Source organism: Chiloscyllium plagiosum, chromosome 26 (assembly GCF_004010195.1).
Source record: "Chiloscyllium plagiosum isolate BGI_BamShark_2017 chromosome 26, ASM401019v2, whole genome shotgun sequence".
Classification (NCBI taxonomy): domain Eukaryota; kingdom Metazoa; phylum Chordata; class Chondrichthyes; order Orectolobiformes; family Hemiscylliidae; genus Chiloscyllium; species Chiloscyllium plagiosum.
The window spans coordinates 47424082-47442949 of NC_057735.1; the positions used below are offsets into that span (position 1 = coordinate 47424082).

The 18868-nt window shown below is 42.4% G+C and overlaps 1 protein-coding gene across 2 annotated transcripts in view; it reads right to left on the reverse strand.

Annotated features, from left to right (window-relative positions):
* LOC122563322 (serine/threonine-protein kinase 38) overlaps nucleotides 1-18159 on the reverse strand; it is a 61112-nt gene extending 42953 nt beyond the window's left edge. Inside the window, exon 1 of one of the 2 annotated variants that reach the window (XM_043717054.1) lies at nucleotides 18084-18159. The gene's annotated coding sequence lies outside the window, so the exon portion shown is untranslated. Of the gene's footprint in view, nucleotides 1-9482; nucleotides 9607-18083 lie in introns of those variants that run through there. The other variant, XM_043717053.1, reaches the window with a different exon arrangement.
* Nucleotides 18160-18868: the final 709 nt, after the last annotated feature.

Here is an 18868-nt window from a genome sequence, read left to right on the forward strand (position 1 = left end):
AGAGTTGGGACATCACGTTGCAGCTGTGCAGACATTGGTTAGGCCACTTGTGCATTTCTGGTCTCCCTCCTATTGGGAGGATGTTGTGAAACTTCAAAGGGTTCAGAAAATATTTACAAGGATGTTTCCAAGGTTGGAGGGTTTGAGCTATAGGGAGAGGCTGAATAGGTTGGGGTTGTTTTCCCTGGAGCGTCAGAGGCTGAAGGGCGATCTTATTAGAAGTTTATAAAATCATGAGGGACATGGATAGGGTAAATTGACAAGGTCTTTCCCTGGGGTGGGGGAGCCCAGAACTAGAGGGCCTAGGTTTAAAGTGAGGGGAAAAAGATTTAAAAGGGACCCAAGGGGAAACTTTTTCACACAGAGGGTGGTGCGTGTATGAGCTACCAGAGGAAGTAATGGAGGTTGGTTCAATTACAACATTTAAAAGGTATCTGGATGGGTATATAAATAAGAAAGGTTTAAGAGGGGTACGGGCCAAGTGCTGACAAATGGGACTAGATTAATTTAGGATATTTGGTCGACATGGATGAGATGGACCGAAGGGTCTGTTTCCATGCTGTACATCTGTGAGTCTGTTTGACCGTCTAGGAGTTTTTACAAAAAAAGAATCACGGGTGCTGAAAATCTGAAAACTGAAATTGCTGGAAAAACTCAGCCATTGTCACAGCATTTGTGGAGAGCAAAACAGATTTGACATTTTGGGTCCAGAGACCCTTCTTCAGAACCGTTCTCTTCCTAACTTCAATTTGTTTCTGTTACCTTCTGTGAGCACTTGACTGACATATTTACACATTGAGTTCTTTAATCTCAGTGACACCAAGGACTACCTTTCTCCCCCTTTGGGATATGTGTCTTATTTAAAAGCAGTGGCTGGAGTACTGATATCAGATCTAAGTCACGCATGTCACCCAGCTGTAAAACAAACCAAGTAACCATAATGCTGCTACCAATCTTTCAATTCCTTCATGAATACTGTGAAAATGGCCTCTCTTAACTGTTACAGACCAAGCAACAAAGATGCCCCCTTCAGTGCTTTTGAGTAAGGGGAATTCAGGATTCTATAGAGAGATGTAGGAGGGACAGTTATCCAAGTCCAAGTCAAGGCTTGGAAACTGGAACTTTCAGGTAGCACTACATTGCATCTTGTAGGTAGTATACAGTGAAACCACTGAGCCCCAAAGGTCAGTCAGGTGGATATTTTGTCCTGGATAGTGTATAATTTCTGATGTTGCTGGAGCTGTACTCATCCAGGCAAACTGAGAATCTTTCACTGCACATCTGTCTTGTGACTTGTAGACATGGCCAAGCCTTGACGGAAACACAAGCTAATAAGCCAGGGATCTCCATAACTGTCAGTCTTGCTTACCCACAGCTTTGTAATGAAGCCTCTCGCATTCCAAGGAAAGAAAAGCAGTGAAGTTCTTTTCATGCCCCAATAACTTTTATTCAAAGTTTCTTCAGCATTGATCAAGAGATTAATATCTAACTCCTGGAGTCTCTAGAACAATCGTAGAAAGATGTTAATCCGGTGGTCCGTCGCAAAGGTAAACAAGTTGAAGGTTCACGTTGAAACTGTTACATTGACACACTGCGTATAATACTTCACTCCACTCTGCTCCAATGTGTGGAGCTAGATTCCAGGCCAGTGGTAACCAAAGTACTTGCAGAGCCTCTTCTTGTAGTGGATCTGTAAATACCAAACAGCTAAATATCTGGAACCAGGTATTCACTCTTTACAGCTAGTTGGCAGGGACAACTTTCCCTCAGGCATTTTCAGGAATGTAATTTGTAACTAGTGATATGTCACAGGGATCAATGCTGGGGACACAATTACTTACAATATATATTAATAATTTGGATGAGGAAAGCAAATCTACTAAAACCAAGTTTGCAGATGACCAAAAAAGGTAGGCAGGTGGTGAAGATTATACAAGTAATTAGTAGAGGAATTATAGACAGTTAAGCAAGTAGGCAAAAACTTGGAATACAATGTGGGGAAATTGGAGGTTATGCATTTTGGCAGGAAGAATAAAAATGCTGAATATTATTTAAATAGATGAAAACTACCAGAAAGCGAGGTGACTGAGGGATTTGGGAGTCCTCATCCTTGAATCACAAAAAAGCTAGGACAGGTCATTCCACTATAACACGTGTTTTGTTAATGCGAATCTACTATAACGTGATTGAGGTGAGCAAGTGTATAAGGTATGAGCAGGTAGGGAAAGAGTTAAGTTTTGGATTGTGTAACAAAAGCATGACTTGGATCAGATAAGAACTTGCGGTAAACAATGAGGTGCTGGAGGCAAGGGTCGTGGGTGAACAGGTGAAAAAGCATTCATTATACAAAGTCAGTTAAACAAGGTGAAAAATATTCCTTATGTGAAGCCAGTTAAGGTGAAGAACATTCACTGTGTAACACCAAATGGCTTAATCTCTTCTACTGACACTCACTGATTGTAATGGTCACCTAACCAAAATAGATGTTGCCTAATTTGGATGCTGCTCCCTGTAAGTGACTATATAATTCCTTAAGAATCTGCTGTTCAAGAGAAGACCAAGAACTCGTGTCTCTGTGCACATGGGCAATCGTTCTCTCTCCCTCCAGGGTCCGGAATAAAGATGAAGGAGGTAAAACTTTACTGTCTCGGAGTTTTGCTTCAAATGAGGGGGGAAATGGGACAACAGACGGGATTGGGGACATTTTGTTTCTAAAATGCAAACTTTTAAAGTATGTTGGCCGTAACGCAATTATATTGCCCACACTTTTAAGTGCGGTTTCTAAAGCATAATTTTTCTATTACACAGGGTTGCACAAGAATGCAACCATTGCATTATAGAAAAACCACCTGTATCCAAGTTCAGTGAGTAACAGGGCAGGCAAATGGAATATTGACCAATATTTCAAACAGAATGGAGTATCAAAGTAGGCAGCTAAACTTTCCCACTTACCTCCTCCCTCCTCACTATCCAAGGCCCCAGGCATACCTTGCAGTTGAAGCAATGTTTACATGCACTTCACTCAATTTAGTCTACTGCATTCATTTCTCAATGTGGTCTTCTCCATGCTGGGCAGATGAAATGCAGTCTGGGGTGACTGCTTTGGAGAAAACTTACTCTGACTGTAAAAATGACTCTGAGCTTCCAGTTGCCTTCCACTTCAAGTCACTGTGCTCCCACACCAACATTTTGTCTCTCAGGTCTGCTGCAGCACTCCTGTGATACTCAACCCAAACTGGAAGAACTCATTTTCTACTTGGGATCAGTACAGTCTTCAAGACTCAATACCAAGTTTAATAATTCTAGAGTTTGAACACATCCTTCCATGTCTATTACCAGCCACTGCCGCCTCCACCCGAGACCGCAGTTCCTATCGCAAGGTTTGCTTTCCGCACAGCCAACTCATTGGCCCCATTCTCACCCATCTGGCTATCTCAATCCTGTCTCTGCTTCCTTCTCTCTCTGGGCTCCCTCTCCATCTATCCACTCACTCCTCCCTCCCCACTCCTGTCATTAATGTAAATACCATCTTTTTCTAGCTGTTATCAATTCTGAAGAATGGTCACCAACTCTAAATGTTAACTCTGTCTTCTCTTCACAGATGCTTATATCAGCGACAGGGAAATTATTGGAGATGATGATTAGGTAAGGATTTAAACACATTTGGAAAAGAATGTACACATTACAGAAAATCAGCATGGCGTCATGCAGGGGAAGTCTTGTCTCACAAACTTGACTGAGTTTTTAAGAGGAAGTCATGAAGATGATTTAAAAGGGTACAGCAGTGAATGTTGTCTACGTGAACTTTACTAAAGCATTCGCCTTCTTTGATCAGACCTGTGAGTATAGGAGTTGGGACTTCATGTTGAGGTTGTACAAGACATTGGTAAGGCTTCTACTAGAGTACTGTGTGCAGTTCTGGTTGCCCTGCTATAGGAAGGATATTATTAGAGAAGGTTCAGACAAAAGATTTATCAGGATGTTAGAGGGAATGGAGAGTTTAAGTTATAAAAATAGGCTGGATAGGCTGGGATCTTTATCACTGGAGTGTAGAAAGTTGAGGAGTGACGTTAGAGGTTTATAAAAGCATAAGGTGAATAGTAAGAGTCTTTTCCCTAAGGTGGATGAGTTCAAAACTAGGGAGCATCAGTTTCAGGTGAGATGAAAAAGGACTGGAGGGGCAACTTTTTTTGTTTAGAGTGGTTTCTGAATGGAATGAATTGCCACAGGAAGTGGTGGATGCAGGGACAGTTACTACACTTAAAAGACATTTGGGCTAGTCAATGAATGGGAAAGGATTGGGGAGATATAGGCCAAACACAGGCAGGTGGGACTAGTTTAGTTTGGGAATATGGTTGGTGTGGACCAGTTGAACCGAAGGGTCTGTTTCCATGCAGTATGATTCTGACTATGACGTGAAAAAACTGGTAGAGCAATGGACGGTGAGAAAGGTTGTCAAAAGGATACAGCTGATACAGATCAATTGGAAAGTTGGGACAGAGAAAAGGCAGATGGGAGTTTAATGCAGACAACTGAGGTGATGCATTTTGGGAGGTCAAATGCAAGAGGAAAGTATACAGGAGCACTGATATACAGAGGGATCTTGGGGTGCAAGTCCATAGCTCCATTGAAATGACAACATAATTGGATATGACGGTAACGGCAGCATACAGTATGCTTGCCTTCATCGGTTGGGGCAAGCAGTATAAATATTGGCAAGTCATGTTGCAGCCATGTAAGCCTTCAGTTAAGCAACATTTGGAGTATTGTGTGCAGTTCTGGTTGTCACACTAGAGGCAGGATGAAGCAGCTTTGGAGAGGGAGCATAATACATTCACCAGGATGTTTGTGTATTAGCTAGGAAAGGCTGGACAAACTTGGATTGCTCTCACTAGAGAATCAGACACTGAGGGGTGACCTAATAGGAGTATATAAAATCATGAAAGGCATAGATAGGGTGGATAGTCAGAGTCTTTTTCCCAAGATGGAAATGGCAAATACTAGGGGCATAGGCTGGAGCTTAAAGGAGATGTACAAGATACGTTTCTTTTTAAAAACAGAAAGGTGCTGGAATGAGCTGCCAGGAGAATTAGTAGAAGCAGATATGACAGCAACATTTGAGGAGGTATACAGAATATTCATTTAAGAGGTATACAGATACATGAAGAGATAGGAAATAGGGGGAAACAGACTGTGTGCAGGCAGATAGGAGGAGTTTAGAATGGCATCATGGTTGGAATAGACATGATGGTCTAAGGGCCTGTTGCAGAGCTGTACGACGTTCTATGCTGCCAGTCCGACTGAGTTTCTCCAGTAATTTCTGTTCTTGCATGTTTCAGATCTCCAGCATCAGCAGTTCTATGTTTTATTACAACAGAAGCTTTTGCTAAAGCTACACAGGCGCTAATCAGACCACAACTGTGAAGAATTCTTTGCCCCTTACCGAAGGGAAAAAAAAAGTATCCAGGCATTGCAGACAATCCAGAAAAGGTTCACTAGGCTAATAGCACGTATTGTGCTGCCCCAACTGTACCACCCAAAATTATTTCAATCAATTGTCAGAGTTACCAAAGCCCAATAAAGACATAAGCCCTTTATGTTCCAGTTTGCAAACTGGATCATAAGAAATCGGAGAAGGAGTAGGCTATTCAACCCCTCAACCTTGCCCCACCATTTCATAAGATCATGGCTGATCTGCCAGAGGACTCAACTATTGTGATTAATGTTGGTGATCCCGCAAGTTACCACATCCATTGCTTGAATTACTAGCATGTTGCACTTCAGACAGTAGTCACGATTTGGAGATGCTGGTGTTGGACTGGGATGTACAAAAGTGAAAAATCACACAACACCAGGTTATAGTCCAACAGGTTTAATTGGAAGCACTAGCTTTCAGAGCACTCCGAAAGCTAGGTGCTTCCAATTAAACCTGTTGGACTATAACCTGGTTTTGTGTGATTTTTAACTTCAGACAGTAGCATAGTGGGTGGATGGATGGGGGCGGGGGAATCTGTGCACACCTGATGTTGTCAGTGCAGTAGTTTCACAAGGTGCACACAGATATTTGCAGTTATTAGGTTGTTTCACTTTATACATGCTCCCCAGAAACATCATAATTTGTCATACTTCTAACGCTGAGATCTGTAATCATGGTTGCTTTCACAACACAACATACTTAAAGTACACAGAGGAGGAAATAAATGACCAGGACTCACCTGCCTTTATTACAGGAATTTAGAAGTCAATCATTTACAGCCTCTATCATTCAGACAGACTATAGCTGAACTGTATTGTAACTTCACTTGCCAAGCAAGGTTGAATAACCGTTAATATCTTTGCCCAATAAAAAAATCTAATCAAGCCTTCTGATATTTGACTTAAGACTCAATTGCTTTATTGTGGTTGCTATTACCTTGAGTGTGAAGAACCATTTCCTGATATCACCCCAAATAGCCAAACCAATATATACTTCTGAATCTAACACAGAAAGCGAGAATGGAGAGAACAGCCTGCAGTTTATAACCAATCCCACACTGCGTAAAGAAAGAATGGATAACATATGGAAATAGGATTACCATGGGATCTTTTAGTTCCACCTGGAGGGAAGAAGGTGCCTTTGTTTGATTTCTTACTTAAATAATGACAACTATGTGACAGTGCAGCGCTCCTGCAGTACTGCACTGACATGTGTCTGCCTGCATTATGTGCTCTCTACAGTTCACTTTAAATCCTTAACCTTTTGTCTCAAAGAGATAGGAATATTATCACTGGAACATAGCTGCCACATCACTGACTTGGTTTCTACATTAAAGGCATATTATAAATGCAAATTATTTGATGTTGCCTGAAGCCAGTTCACAAGGTGTTAAGGAAGGAAAACAGGCTGTGATTCTTTCAAATCACCCTACAGATCTCAAGATAACAGATATCTGAGGAAACGAAGTAAGCCTGCTTTCCTGACCTCGCAATCCAAACCTCATCAGGTCAGCATATTCCACAATGATGGAAATGTGTTGCTGGAAAAGCGCAGCAGGTCAGGCAGCATCTAGGGAACAGGAGAAGCGACGTTTCGGGCATTAGCCCTTCATCAGGAATGCCCGAAACGTCGATTCTCCTGTTCCCTAGATGCTGCCTGACCTGCTGCGCTTTTCCAGCAACACATTTCCATCTCTGATCTCCAGCATCTGCAGACCTCACTTTCTCCTCAGCATATTCCACAAAACTAGGCTCGTTTCCTACTCTTCACAGTAGGGTGGAAATGAATCAAGCCAAACCAATAACTCCAATATTGAAAGTTTGTAGCTCGGGTGCTCGTTGTTGTGGTTCTGTTCGCCGAGCTGGGAACTTGTGTTGCAGACATTTCGTCCCCTGTCTAGGGGACATCCTCAGTGCTTGGGAGTCTCCTGTGAAGCGCTTCTGTGATGTTTCCTCTGGCATTTATAGTGATTTGTCTCTGCCGCTTCCGGTTGTCAGTTCCAGCTGTCCGCTGCAGTGGCCGGTATATTGGGTCCAGGTCGATGTGTTTGTTGACAGAATCTGTGGAGGAGTGCCGTGCCTTTAGGAATTCCCTGGCTGTTTTCTGTAATAGTAGTGTTGTCCCAGTCAAACTCATGTTGCTTGTCATCTGTGTGTGTGACTACTAAGGATAGCTGGTCGTGTCATTTCGTAACTAGTTGGTGTTCATGGATACGGATCGACCTGGACCCAATATACCGGCCACTGCAGTGGACGGCTGGACCTGACAACTGGAAGTGGCAGAGACAAACCACTATAAATGCCGGAGGAAAGATCACAGAAGCGCTTCACAGGAGGCTCCCAAGCACTGAGGATGTCACCGAGACAGGGGACGAAACGTCTGCAACACAAATTCCCAGCTCGGGAAACAGAACCACAACAACTCCAATATGGAGCCCAGAATTCTCATTTGATATAAACAGTTTCCTTTTATTTCATCCCAAGAAGTCCAATTTTACCGCACATATTCATTCCTAAACAATGCATTGTGCTGACTAGTTTGTCAATTCCATTGGTAAGCAGTTCATGTCAATAGTCAACAGGATGAGATCTCATGAAATAAATCACCAGACTTCCACTGAGAAAAAGTGTGAATAGATTAATATACCTGTCACTTTCAAAGAGAAGCTCTAAATTCCAGGTTTATGCGGCATTTACTGCTTGCCGACAAGGTAAAGTTAGGGATGCCAGAAGTGATCTGTGCCTTACAGTGAAGGATAGGAATGGGACATGGCTTTATGAAAAATGCTGACTTGACACGGCTGCATTGTGTGGTGGGTAAAGCAGGATTGCTCAATTTTCTCAGATACGTGTTATCCCAAGATCTGCTAGGAAGATTTGAAAGGATTGTGAATTCCTATTTAAGACTGTGTGAACCGACTTCAGGCAACCTCAAATACTTTGCCCCCCTCACAGGCTGCTCACTTCCACCAGTCTGCCATCTTCAGTCATTGCCCCTGTAAACCTGGGCCATGCCTGTAATTCCAGAATTAAAGAGCAATGCTATTCCGACTGAGTTCCAACGTTCCATCTTCCATGACCTCAAGTTCATCGAAGCTTCTGACACCTCATGTAAAAGTCCTCATTCGTAGAGTCCCATTCACTAACATAATAAGAGCAAAGTTCTGTGGATGTTGGAAATCTGTAATGAAAACAAAGCACTGGAGAAGCTCAATACATCTGGCAGCATCTATGGATGGAGAAACAGGGTTGTTGTTTAGAGTTCAATAAGAGTCTTCTGATTTGCATCTTCTTCACAGATGCTGCCAGACTTGCTGCACTCCTCCGGCACTTCCTGTTTTTAATTTTCCATTCACTCCCACCCCTGTGCTCACTGACCTAAAATTCTCATTCTCGTGCCTTCAAGGCATCCCTTAAAACTCTGACCAAGTTTTCAGGTGCTTGTCCTGAGGAGAGAATCAGGTTTCTGGCTCTGAGCTGTGCTTTCTGGCTTCGAGCATGCCTTCTGAGAAAAAGTACAATTGTGTGGATAGGGCTGGACTCAGCTGTCACTTTCCACACATGAAACAAACAGATTCTTGGTGAGGTACGCACATTAATATCGAGCGGTCGAGGTGAGGGATAAGACATTTGGCAGCCAGATGACTGTTAGCAAGCTATCACTTCAAGGAGGAGGAGGAAAATGAGCAGCAAAAACAAAAGCTTACGAAAACAACAAGACTGAAGGAGACTGGGCACAACACTTTTGAACTGAGGATCGAAGGTACACGTCTGTCAAATTAATTTCCTTTAAGACCAGAGCAAGCTGCAAATGTAGAAAGGTGGTCAGAGCTGGGAAAACAAGGGACCAACCAATGGGGAGGGCCAGGGGTCAGGTTACATCAAAAAAGGAGAGCAAAGTCCTTCCAGCCATTGCTCTGAACCCAGAGATTCCTAATGATCTTTTCAACAAGATGCCCCTTAAAATAATCAAAACATATTTGGCAATAGTTTAACATTACTCTTACCCTTAGGTTGCTGGTTCACGACGCTGTACCACGTGGCACTGGATAGAACAGATGTGTAACAATGCAGGACCACCTGCTCACTTTGTTCTCGCACACAGTGAAAAGCTCAGCACCGTCTAACTGCTATCAGGAGGAGGCTGAAAGGCGACAGTTGAACATTGTAACCTGAGATGGGACGTAATCCTGTGCCAAGTGGAAACGCCCGTCCAACACAACCAAACAAAGCCAGTTTGCACTCTACACAGGGGTCACCTGCCCCAGAGTAATTAAAGAGAATGGAGGCTGCAGCTCCGAGGACACAGGAAGATAATAAACATCAGAAACCACATACTCAAAGCAATAAATTTCCTGTTCCACATAAGCAGGTCTGGTGTCTGATGATTACACAGCACACTTTCCCTTCAGTAATTTAAGGAGGAGTCAGTTCCAATTGCTCCTGTTTGTAGAGTACCTACTCCAGCCCTGGCTTGTGTTGACAGCCGAGTGCCAACAAGAGCAACGGCAGACATTAGCTCCCTCCTGCATTTGGGTTACTTTAAACAGACAGCATTTTGTGGAACTCCAATATTGGTATATTAACAGGCAAACTACATTTTTGTAGCGCCTCATGCCACCTCAGGAGATTGCAAAACACAACTTCTTTTGAACTGTAATGTAATGAACTATTGTAATGTAGGAACTTAAGTAATGTGTGCACAGGAAAATCCCACAGAGAGCAGGTAATGATTTTATTACCGATGCTAATTATAATAAAATTTGAAGGTTCAATATTAGCTGGGACAGAGAACTATACTTCAAATGTGAAATAATATTGTTGGTTCATCTACAGCCATCTGAAAGGATGTTAGCTTTGGCTGGTCTCTCATTCAAAAGGCAGCACTTCCAACAGTATTTAACTCCAGATACAGCAGGTAATTTAAACCTTGGAAGTACAGTTGTCAGAGAACTCAGTTGTCAGCCGTCTTCAGTTGCTCACTGGTAAATTGAGAGCACCTCGAATGAAAGCAGCTTTGTCAGAAGCACAGGTGGTGAAGGCAGGCTACTGCTTCTTCCAGTTAACACCGTGGGGTTCAGTGTCGTCAACACCGTGGGGTTCAGTGTCGTCAACACCGTGGGGTTCAGTGTCGTCAACACCGTGGGGTTCAGTGTCGTCAACACAGGCAGAGCAGTGAGTCCCCAGGAAGGGCAAAAGGGGAAGGATTGAGTGGTAGGACTGAGTATTTCTACTTTCCAGCTCAATTCAGGTTAAAGTAATAGTGGGAGATAAATCACATTGAATAGTTTTAAAGGAGTTAAGCTGTGCTTTCACACACACCGAATGGCTAAAGCAGATGGAGTCACCCTGACCACACTATAATCCAAAACAATAACCACTCACCAGTGTGACTAATTCAGAATCCAGAATCCTGATATAACTAAATTATACTGCTAATTGATAAGCAGTCACCGATTTAATGTTCATTCATAATGTCTGGATGCAAACATTCACCTTTTAATGAGTTTGTTGATAAAGTGGGGAGACAAAGACCCAGTATATAAGCATTTGAGCGTGGCAAGCACTGCACTTCCTTGATTTACTAATTATTAGTTGTTCGATAAAATAGGGTATAACAAAGATGAGAATTCTAGACTTTGGAATGGTGAAACTAACAGAAACCCCTCGTATGAAAAAAGACAGATGGAGGGAAGGTGGGGGACTGAAAAGACAGAGAGACATGCAGGAGACCTGGAGGGTGGAAAGGGATTGGGGCAGGTGAAGATAAGAGGTCAAGGTGTAGCCATGGAGTAAGAGTGTGGCGCGGGAAGTGGGTGGCAGGAGGAAAGTACAATAACATTTAAGCTTGGTGTGTTCCAACTTGATGTCAAAAGGACAGAACATTGTTGAATATTGGTTCGGCACTCAAACATTCAAACTACCTAACAATTTCTTTTCAAATGATCCAAGTTCCAAGAATTATGACGACTTCAGGGATTCTATTCTCCTAATAAAGCACTTTTTGCAAATAAACCTTTATATTTTTAATTGATGAGGTTTCCTGTTTGTACTCTTGGTTTAATACTTTGCTTTTCAAATTACATATTCTATATGTTAGTTAGCTTGAGAGAACAAACGTGAGAGAGATTGTATTGGTCATATCTAGTGTACGGCTAAACAGCGAGGAACTTTCATTAGATATATTTCCACCTGATTGAAGTATAATGTTCCTTTGTGTACTTCATACTGAATCAGCATGATCAGATGCTAAGCAAAAAAGAACAAAAGAAGTCTGGAGTAAGCCCAACTTAAAGCTGTGACCAACCAGTAGAAAACAGGGTTGAATCTCCACTTTCTAAACAATGGTTGGGCAAAGACCTAGTGGTGAAATTTTAGCATCCCCACTTCTAGGCCATATCATCTCAGTTCAAGTCTCACCTTAGTACATGATGGCAGACAGAAGTGTTGTAACACATCAAAACAAGTTGATTTTAAAGAAATTAGGGTTCTGTGTTGATCCCTGAGATGGCCAGACTGACATGTCATGACAAACGGATTGGTTAGGACTATTTTCACTGGAGTTTAAAGAATTGGTGGTGGGGGGGGGGGTCCTCACAGAAACCTCGACATTTTTAACAGGACTAGACAGGGTAAATGCAGGAAGGATGTTCCTGAAACAAAAGGTCATAGCCTAAGGACACAGGATATGCCATTTAGGACTTAGATGAGCAGAGAGACGGGAGCCTGTGCAGTTCACTAATAGAGAAAGCTGTTAAGGCCAAACCATTGAATCTTTTCAAGAAGGAGTTAGATACAGTTCTTAGGACTAAAGGGATCAAAGACTATGGTGAGAAAACTGGAATGGGGGTACTGAGGTAGATGATCAGCCAGGATCATACCGAATGGTACAGCAAGCTGTAAAGGCTGGATGGCCTCCCCTTGCTCCTATATTCAAGGTTATAAAGCTGGAGGTCGAGTGGCACCTGCAGCAGAGTTGTGTCATGCATGTCTGATCAGGTTGATTAAAAATATCTATAACAATGGCATGCTTGAAAAACCCTAACTTCCCCTTGTCCACAGAACACAAACTTGCATTTACATAGAGCTTTTTATAAGCAGACCTCTCAAAGAGCATCATAAACAAACAAACAAACAAACAAACAATCAAGTACTTTCTAAACAAAGTATAGACATTGCTAGAAAACACGGTGATCAATGTTCATTCAGCAAACTGACAACAGCAACGCAATAGTGACGAGACTGTTTTTGAGATGTTGATTAAAGGGTAAATATCATAACACTGGGGGTAATTCCCATTTTCCTTCAAAACACTGTCACAGGAGGTTTCACATCCTCCCCAGCAGGCTGACAAGGCATGTATTTAATTGTTTAATCTGAATGATGGCACCACTGACACTGCAAGGCTCCCTTAATACTGCTGTGGGGAGTATTGGAGCCAGAACTTTTGTGATTAAGACGCCAAATATGCTCACCTGAGCCATGGCTGATATATACATAAGAATATATATCAAAGGAGATGCAATCTGGCACACACATCAGAACTTTGCCCAAACCAGTACAGAATGAAGCCTCTGCTCCATTATCTGTCTCCAAGTCCAATATGAATGGCATACTGTTGCGGAAACAGCAAAAAGAGCCTGCACTAAGTCCTTATTTGCTGTTCAGACAGGCCTTCGCCCTATATTGAAAAAGGATTCTTATTCAAAGCACATGCCGCCCTCCCACACCGCCCCAAAATAGAAGCCCCTTAGGTTCAATCCCTTGCTTGATGCAGTGATTAGACACCAGTAACACACCAGCTGACTGCATGCGTATAAAGAAAGACCACTTGGATGAGGTAACTGCAAAGTCAATTTCCCAAGACTGCATCACCACGTAATTGAGCCAGTTCCAAATATTTAAACTAATAGGTTATATAAACAAGCTGAGGCAATGAATCAACTAATAGGCACAAGTAACTGATTATATTCTCCATGGTTACAAAAGAGCCTTTCTTTAGGTTACAGACCATGAGGCAATTATTAAAAATAGGCGCACATTCATTCATTCATGAGCAATGAATAGGCATCAACATTTAAAACTGCCCTTCAGTATTCCTTGCAGTTGTGATGTTAATCATGCCCATGCTATATCTGTAAAGCAAACATTGGATTACATCACTATTGTTGTGTTTTTCATATTCACTCAGAGTACAGTGCCGTGGAAAAGCACATTCCACTTTCCTCTCTTAATGCAGGCAGTCAGTAGCTTCAGAAAGCCAGGCACGGACTACAGATAACAGTCTTCAACCCCTCTCACCTTTTGGCCACTGGCACCCAGCTATCCTGCCTTAGGCCATCGCCATAACTGCAGCATCACATTCACACCAAAAGTGACAGGTAGTGGGTTCTCATCTACTCACCATTTGTTGGTGCACCAGTCCCACCAAAATGCATTCCAACAGCCACTTATCTCTTGTCTATCAAACACCCCTACAGTGCAACTCAAGGTTTCAGCAGGGAATGAGGAATTTCCAATCTAAAACTGGGGACAAGCAACTGCAAAGTAAAATGGCAACTAACCTAAGCCGTTGAACAGTAAAACGTAGCCAATGCACAACATTAGAAAGAAAGCGAGATAGATAAATGTTCAATGTATCCAATCATTCATAATCCAATGGACCAGATACCAGTTGTTATCTAGTATTAACATTTCATATGAATATTTAGTATCTATTCAACCAGGCCATCCAGCCCAACTCGTCTGTGCTAGTGTCCAGAATCACACGTCCTCTATTCCTGTTGTTTTCCACTGATTCTGGTCAAGACAGTGACGGGGAGTCAGGTTCGTGCTCCCAGCGGTGGTAGATGGAGGAGAGTATGTGTTCCTGCGCTCACAGAGTGAGGAAAGTTTGGGGCCAGTGCTCAGTGTGAGCCCTGACAACTCCAGCGGTGACAACATTTCAGAGATCAGCCCAGGGTGGCCAGTGGCAGTAATGTCGTTGGTACAGGCAAGATGGCGCCAAAGAATGACAACGTGGTTTGGCGGGAACAGTATGGCGAAAGCTGGCTGACTGCTTCGTGCTGGTGTTGGTCTCAGCATCAGGGTGGAACAGCCTGGATCCAGGCCCATGGCTAAGCACTTGAGGACTCTAATGTTAAACTTTTAACTTTATTTTTCTATTTTATACCTAAGATTTTGTACCTATGTTTTTATGTATCTATGTTCCTATGTACCTTTTTACCCAAGATGACCCCAGGAATGGTCACGTGGCACATTTTTCACTGTACTCCTGCATCTCTGTCCTTGAGAACACAAGACAATAAAATCTAATATATCTGGGTCATTAGCCCAGAAAAAATATATCAATACAATGTTATAGAAGCATTGAATGGGGCGGGGTTGTAGGTACTGTACACGCCTAGTCAGAAGAAATGCAATGAAAAAATTGGCAAAGAGGTGAATCAATTTACAGTCATCAAGATCAAAGGCACATCGTGTAGTGAGGCACGTGAATACACATCACTCATCTTGGAAGTAGACCAGCTGTTCAATCTCAGACACACTTCGGCATTGGGAGTGAATCCTCTGAAATACCAGGTAGACAGACTGGGTAAAGACAGATCACCTGGAGGATATTGGAAAAAGCTGGTGGTTCTCAACAACAATGCAACAGATTTTTCTAACTTTTAATTGTTAAATGGTTTCATTTAACAAATAAATCAAATTTATTGCGCTCAGGTCTACGAAGTCCATGGTGAAATTTAACATTACAAAACTGGGTTCTCAGTCCACTGAATCAATGCTAAGAGATATTAGAAGGAGGAGACATCAGGAGACCATTCAGCCCACTGAACCTGTACTGCCATTCAATATGGAGGAGAAAGTGAGGTCTGCAGACGCTGGAGATCAAAGCTGAAACTTTATTGCTGGAACAGCACAGCAGGTCAGGCAGCATCTAGGGAACAGAAGATTTGACTTTTCGGGCACATGCCCTTCTTCAGGAATCTTCCTGCTGTGCTGTTCCAGCAATAAAGTTTCAGCTGCCATTCAATATGGTCAATTTCACATCCACTTCCCAATCCCTCAATTCTGAGGCTAAAATGTCTCTCTCAACTTTAAATATATTCAATGGAGTACTCATGATCCTCTGGAGCATAAAATCTCAAAGATTCACAGTCTGAGTGAAGGAATTTCTCCTCACCTCAATCATCAATAAACAGCCCTTTATCCTGAAACTGCTCCCCTTCATGATCTTGAATATTTCAACGATATCACTCCTCATTCTGCGAAACTCAAAATTCGATTCAACTTGCTTAGCCCCTCAAAAGGACAACCCTGTCATAATGTCATAGAGATGGACAGCACCATCCATACCAACCAGAGATCCTAAACTAATCTCTTCCCATTTGCCAGCACTTAGCCCATATTCCTCTAAACCCTTCCTATTCATATATCCATTCAGATGCCTTTTAAATGTTGTATTTGTACCAGCCTCCACCACTTCCTCTGGCAGCTCATTCCGTACGCATACCACCCTCTGCGTGAAAAAGTTGCCCCTTAGGTCCCTTTTCTATCTTTCCCCTCTCCCCGTCTGCCCTCTAGTTCTGGACTCCCTGACCCCAGGGGAAAAAAAACTTGCCTATTTATCCTATCTATGCCCCTCAATTTTGTAAACCTCTATAAAGGTCACCCCTCAGTCTCCGACTCTCCAGGGAAAACAGCCCCAGCCTAGTCAGCCTCTCCCTATAGCTCAAGCCCTCCAATCCTGGCAACATCCTTGTAAATCTTTTCTGAACCCTTTCAAAGTTTCACAACATCTTTCCGATAGGTCACCCCAAGAATCAATTGATTAAACCTCTGCTGTGCCACCTCCAATACAAGTACATTCTTAATTAAAGGTATGTCTCATCATTCTCGAAAGATACCACCTTTGACAATACAACACAACCTTAGTAGTGCTCGGGCTGTTTAACTAGACTGCACGTTGAACGCTTACTATGGTGTGACCTCAAGCTCAGTAGTGCTATTAATTGGATCAAGTTGTCCAAACACGTCAAAAACAGTCCCACACCTCCATGTTTTCCATCCTGAAATGTAAACACAGCAGTGAATCTAGCAAGATATCTAGTCAAGAAATGTCAAATTTAAAATTGTTATTGTTAATTTCAAATCTCTTATCACTGTAATTTTCTCCAACCCTACAAGCCTCCAAATTCTTCACATTAGTCCAATTTGAAGTCTTCAGCAGCTATGATCTCCTTTGTCCCAACACTAATGTTTTCTGTTACAGAGTCAGAGATTTACAGCACAGAAAAAGAGATCCTTCAGTCCAACTCGTCCATGCCGATGAGATATCCTAACCTAACCTATTCCCATTTGCCAGTACTTGGCCCACACCCACCCAGATGAGTTTTAAACATTGCAATAGTACTTGCCTCCACTACTTCCTCTAGCAGCTCATTCTATACAACCGATCAGAAGGATGTTGTGAAACTTTGAAAGGGTTCGGCAAAGATTTACAAAGATGTTGCCAGGGTTGGAGGATTTGAGTTATAGGGAGAGGCTGAATAGGCTGGGGCTCTTTTCCCTGGAGTGTCTGAGGCTGAAGGGTGACCTCAGAGATTTATAAAATGATGAGGGGCATGGATAGGGTAAATAGACAAGGTCTTTTCCCTGAGGTGGGGGATTGCAGAATTAGAGGGGAAAGATTTAAAAAGAATCTAACGAGCAACTTCTTCACTCAGAGGGTGGTGCATGTTTAGCCGGAAGCTCAGATTCCTCCCCTAATCCTCTTCACTTTTGGAATCGACCTGAAAATGTGTCCTTTTCGCTAAAGCCTGTCCTAACCTCTCCTTTGGCTCACTATCAATTTCTGGTTATCCTTCAGTGGAACTCCTTCAGACACTTTACAACATTAAACACCATATAGTTGTTGATATTACAATGCATTGAGTGCACAATCCTACCTTTCTGGTGCTCTGTAACAATGTCTAATAGCTGCCTACTTAAATTGCTGTAAAATATCCGTAATCATGACTTGAAGAGGAAAAGGAGAGGTGTCCTGATATCCTGAACAACATTACTACCTCAAATCAAAAAGAACATTCACTGGCCAATCACAGTCTGTAGGACGTTGTCTGGTGCCAAGTGTTTTGGTCTGCACAATTGAGTGCAGTCACTATTAAGGCATTATTTAAACGCAAAATATATGTCTTGAAAGTCTCAATTTTTTTCTCAAAACAGGAAGGCACTAAAATTTGACAATTTGCAAGAACCATACATCAAGATTACAGCAGCCCACAACGTATCTAAACGTTCACAGGCTCAATTTGGAGAAGTATTTTATTCCTGTTGCAACAGATAATTGACACATGCTAAACTCCATTTCCTACATAACTGTTTATCACATTTGTGGAAAAAATAGCAAGCACACGAGGTGGGGGGCATTGTACGACGCAGTATCAGAAGCAAAACCGCCACTCAGACTTTCATCTAGTGGGAGCTGTTCTGTCTGCTCACTCAAACGGATGTAAAGGAATCCCAAGCAGTATTTCCACAAAAAAACAAATGGGAATGCTTTGAGTAATTGAACTGCAGCATTTAATAGACTAGAAAATAAATACCTGTGAGTAGGCAGCACTTTCACAACCTCAGGACACACCAAAGCATCTTTCAGTGAGTGAAATAGTTCATTAAAAAAGGTTTAGCCATTGATGGAATATCAGAAAGCAGCAGCCTATTTGGACACACTAACCTCCAGAATCTAACCAGCTCTCAGCATGACCAGAAACACGCGTTTGTGACGTTAGTTGAAGAATAAATAATGACGAGGATACTACCAAAAAGGTTCGTGCTGAATTTCAAGCAAGGCCATGGAATCTTTTGTGTTAGAAGGGTAGGCAAGGCCTTTGTTTGACACACTGTCTGAAAGGCATCCCTTCTGGCATTTCAGTACACCCAAGGAAGAATTAATAAAGCAGTAAAACAACTCAGCCGGCGCACACAGTCGACAGGTACACAACAAGTGGCCATGGGGGTTAAACTGTACACACAGTCATATTCCAATGTGAATCAGCTGCCGCAGGAGGAAGAGAACAGATTATTCTGTTTAAAAAGCAATCCGATTCACCCTCAACTAAATCTTTGGCAGAGACTCCACTGCTTTTCCTTTGCTTTTGATTTGGCAGGAAGATAAATACCCCAACGTGTGATGCAGAAATGCAATGTAGAACATAGTCTGTGCACTGTTATGTGCTTTCTCATTCTGTTTGTCTTGGCAAACCTTACTGCACACGTGGCAGCTCTTCAGTGTTTGATCAGGAATCACACCCACATTCTTTAACTTGATGCACCTCATTTAAAATGCTGTTTGCCAACATACACATTTTATTTTTAGTACAATTTGAAC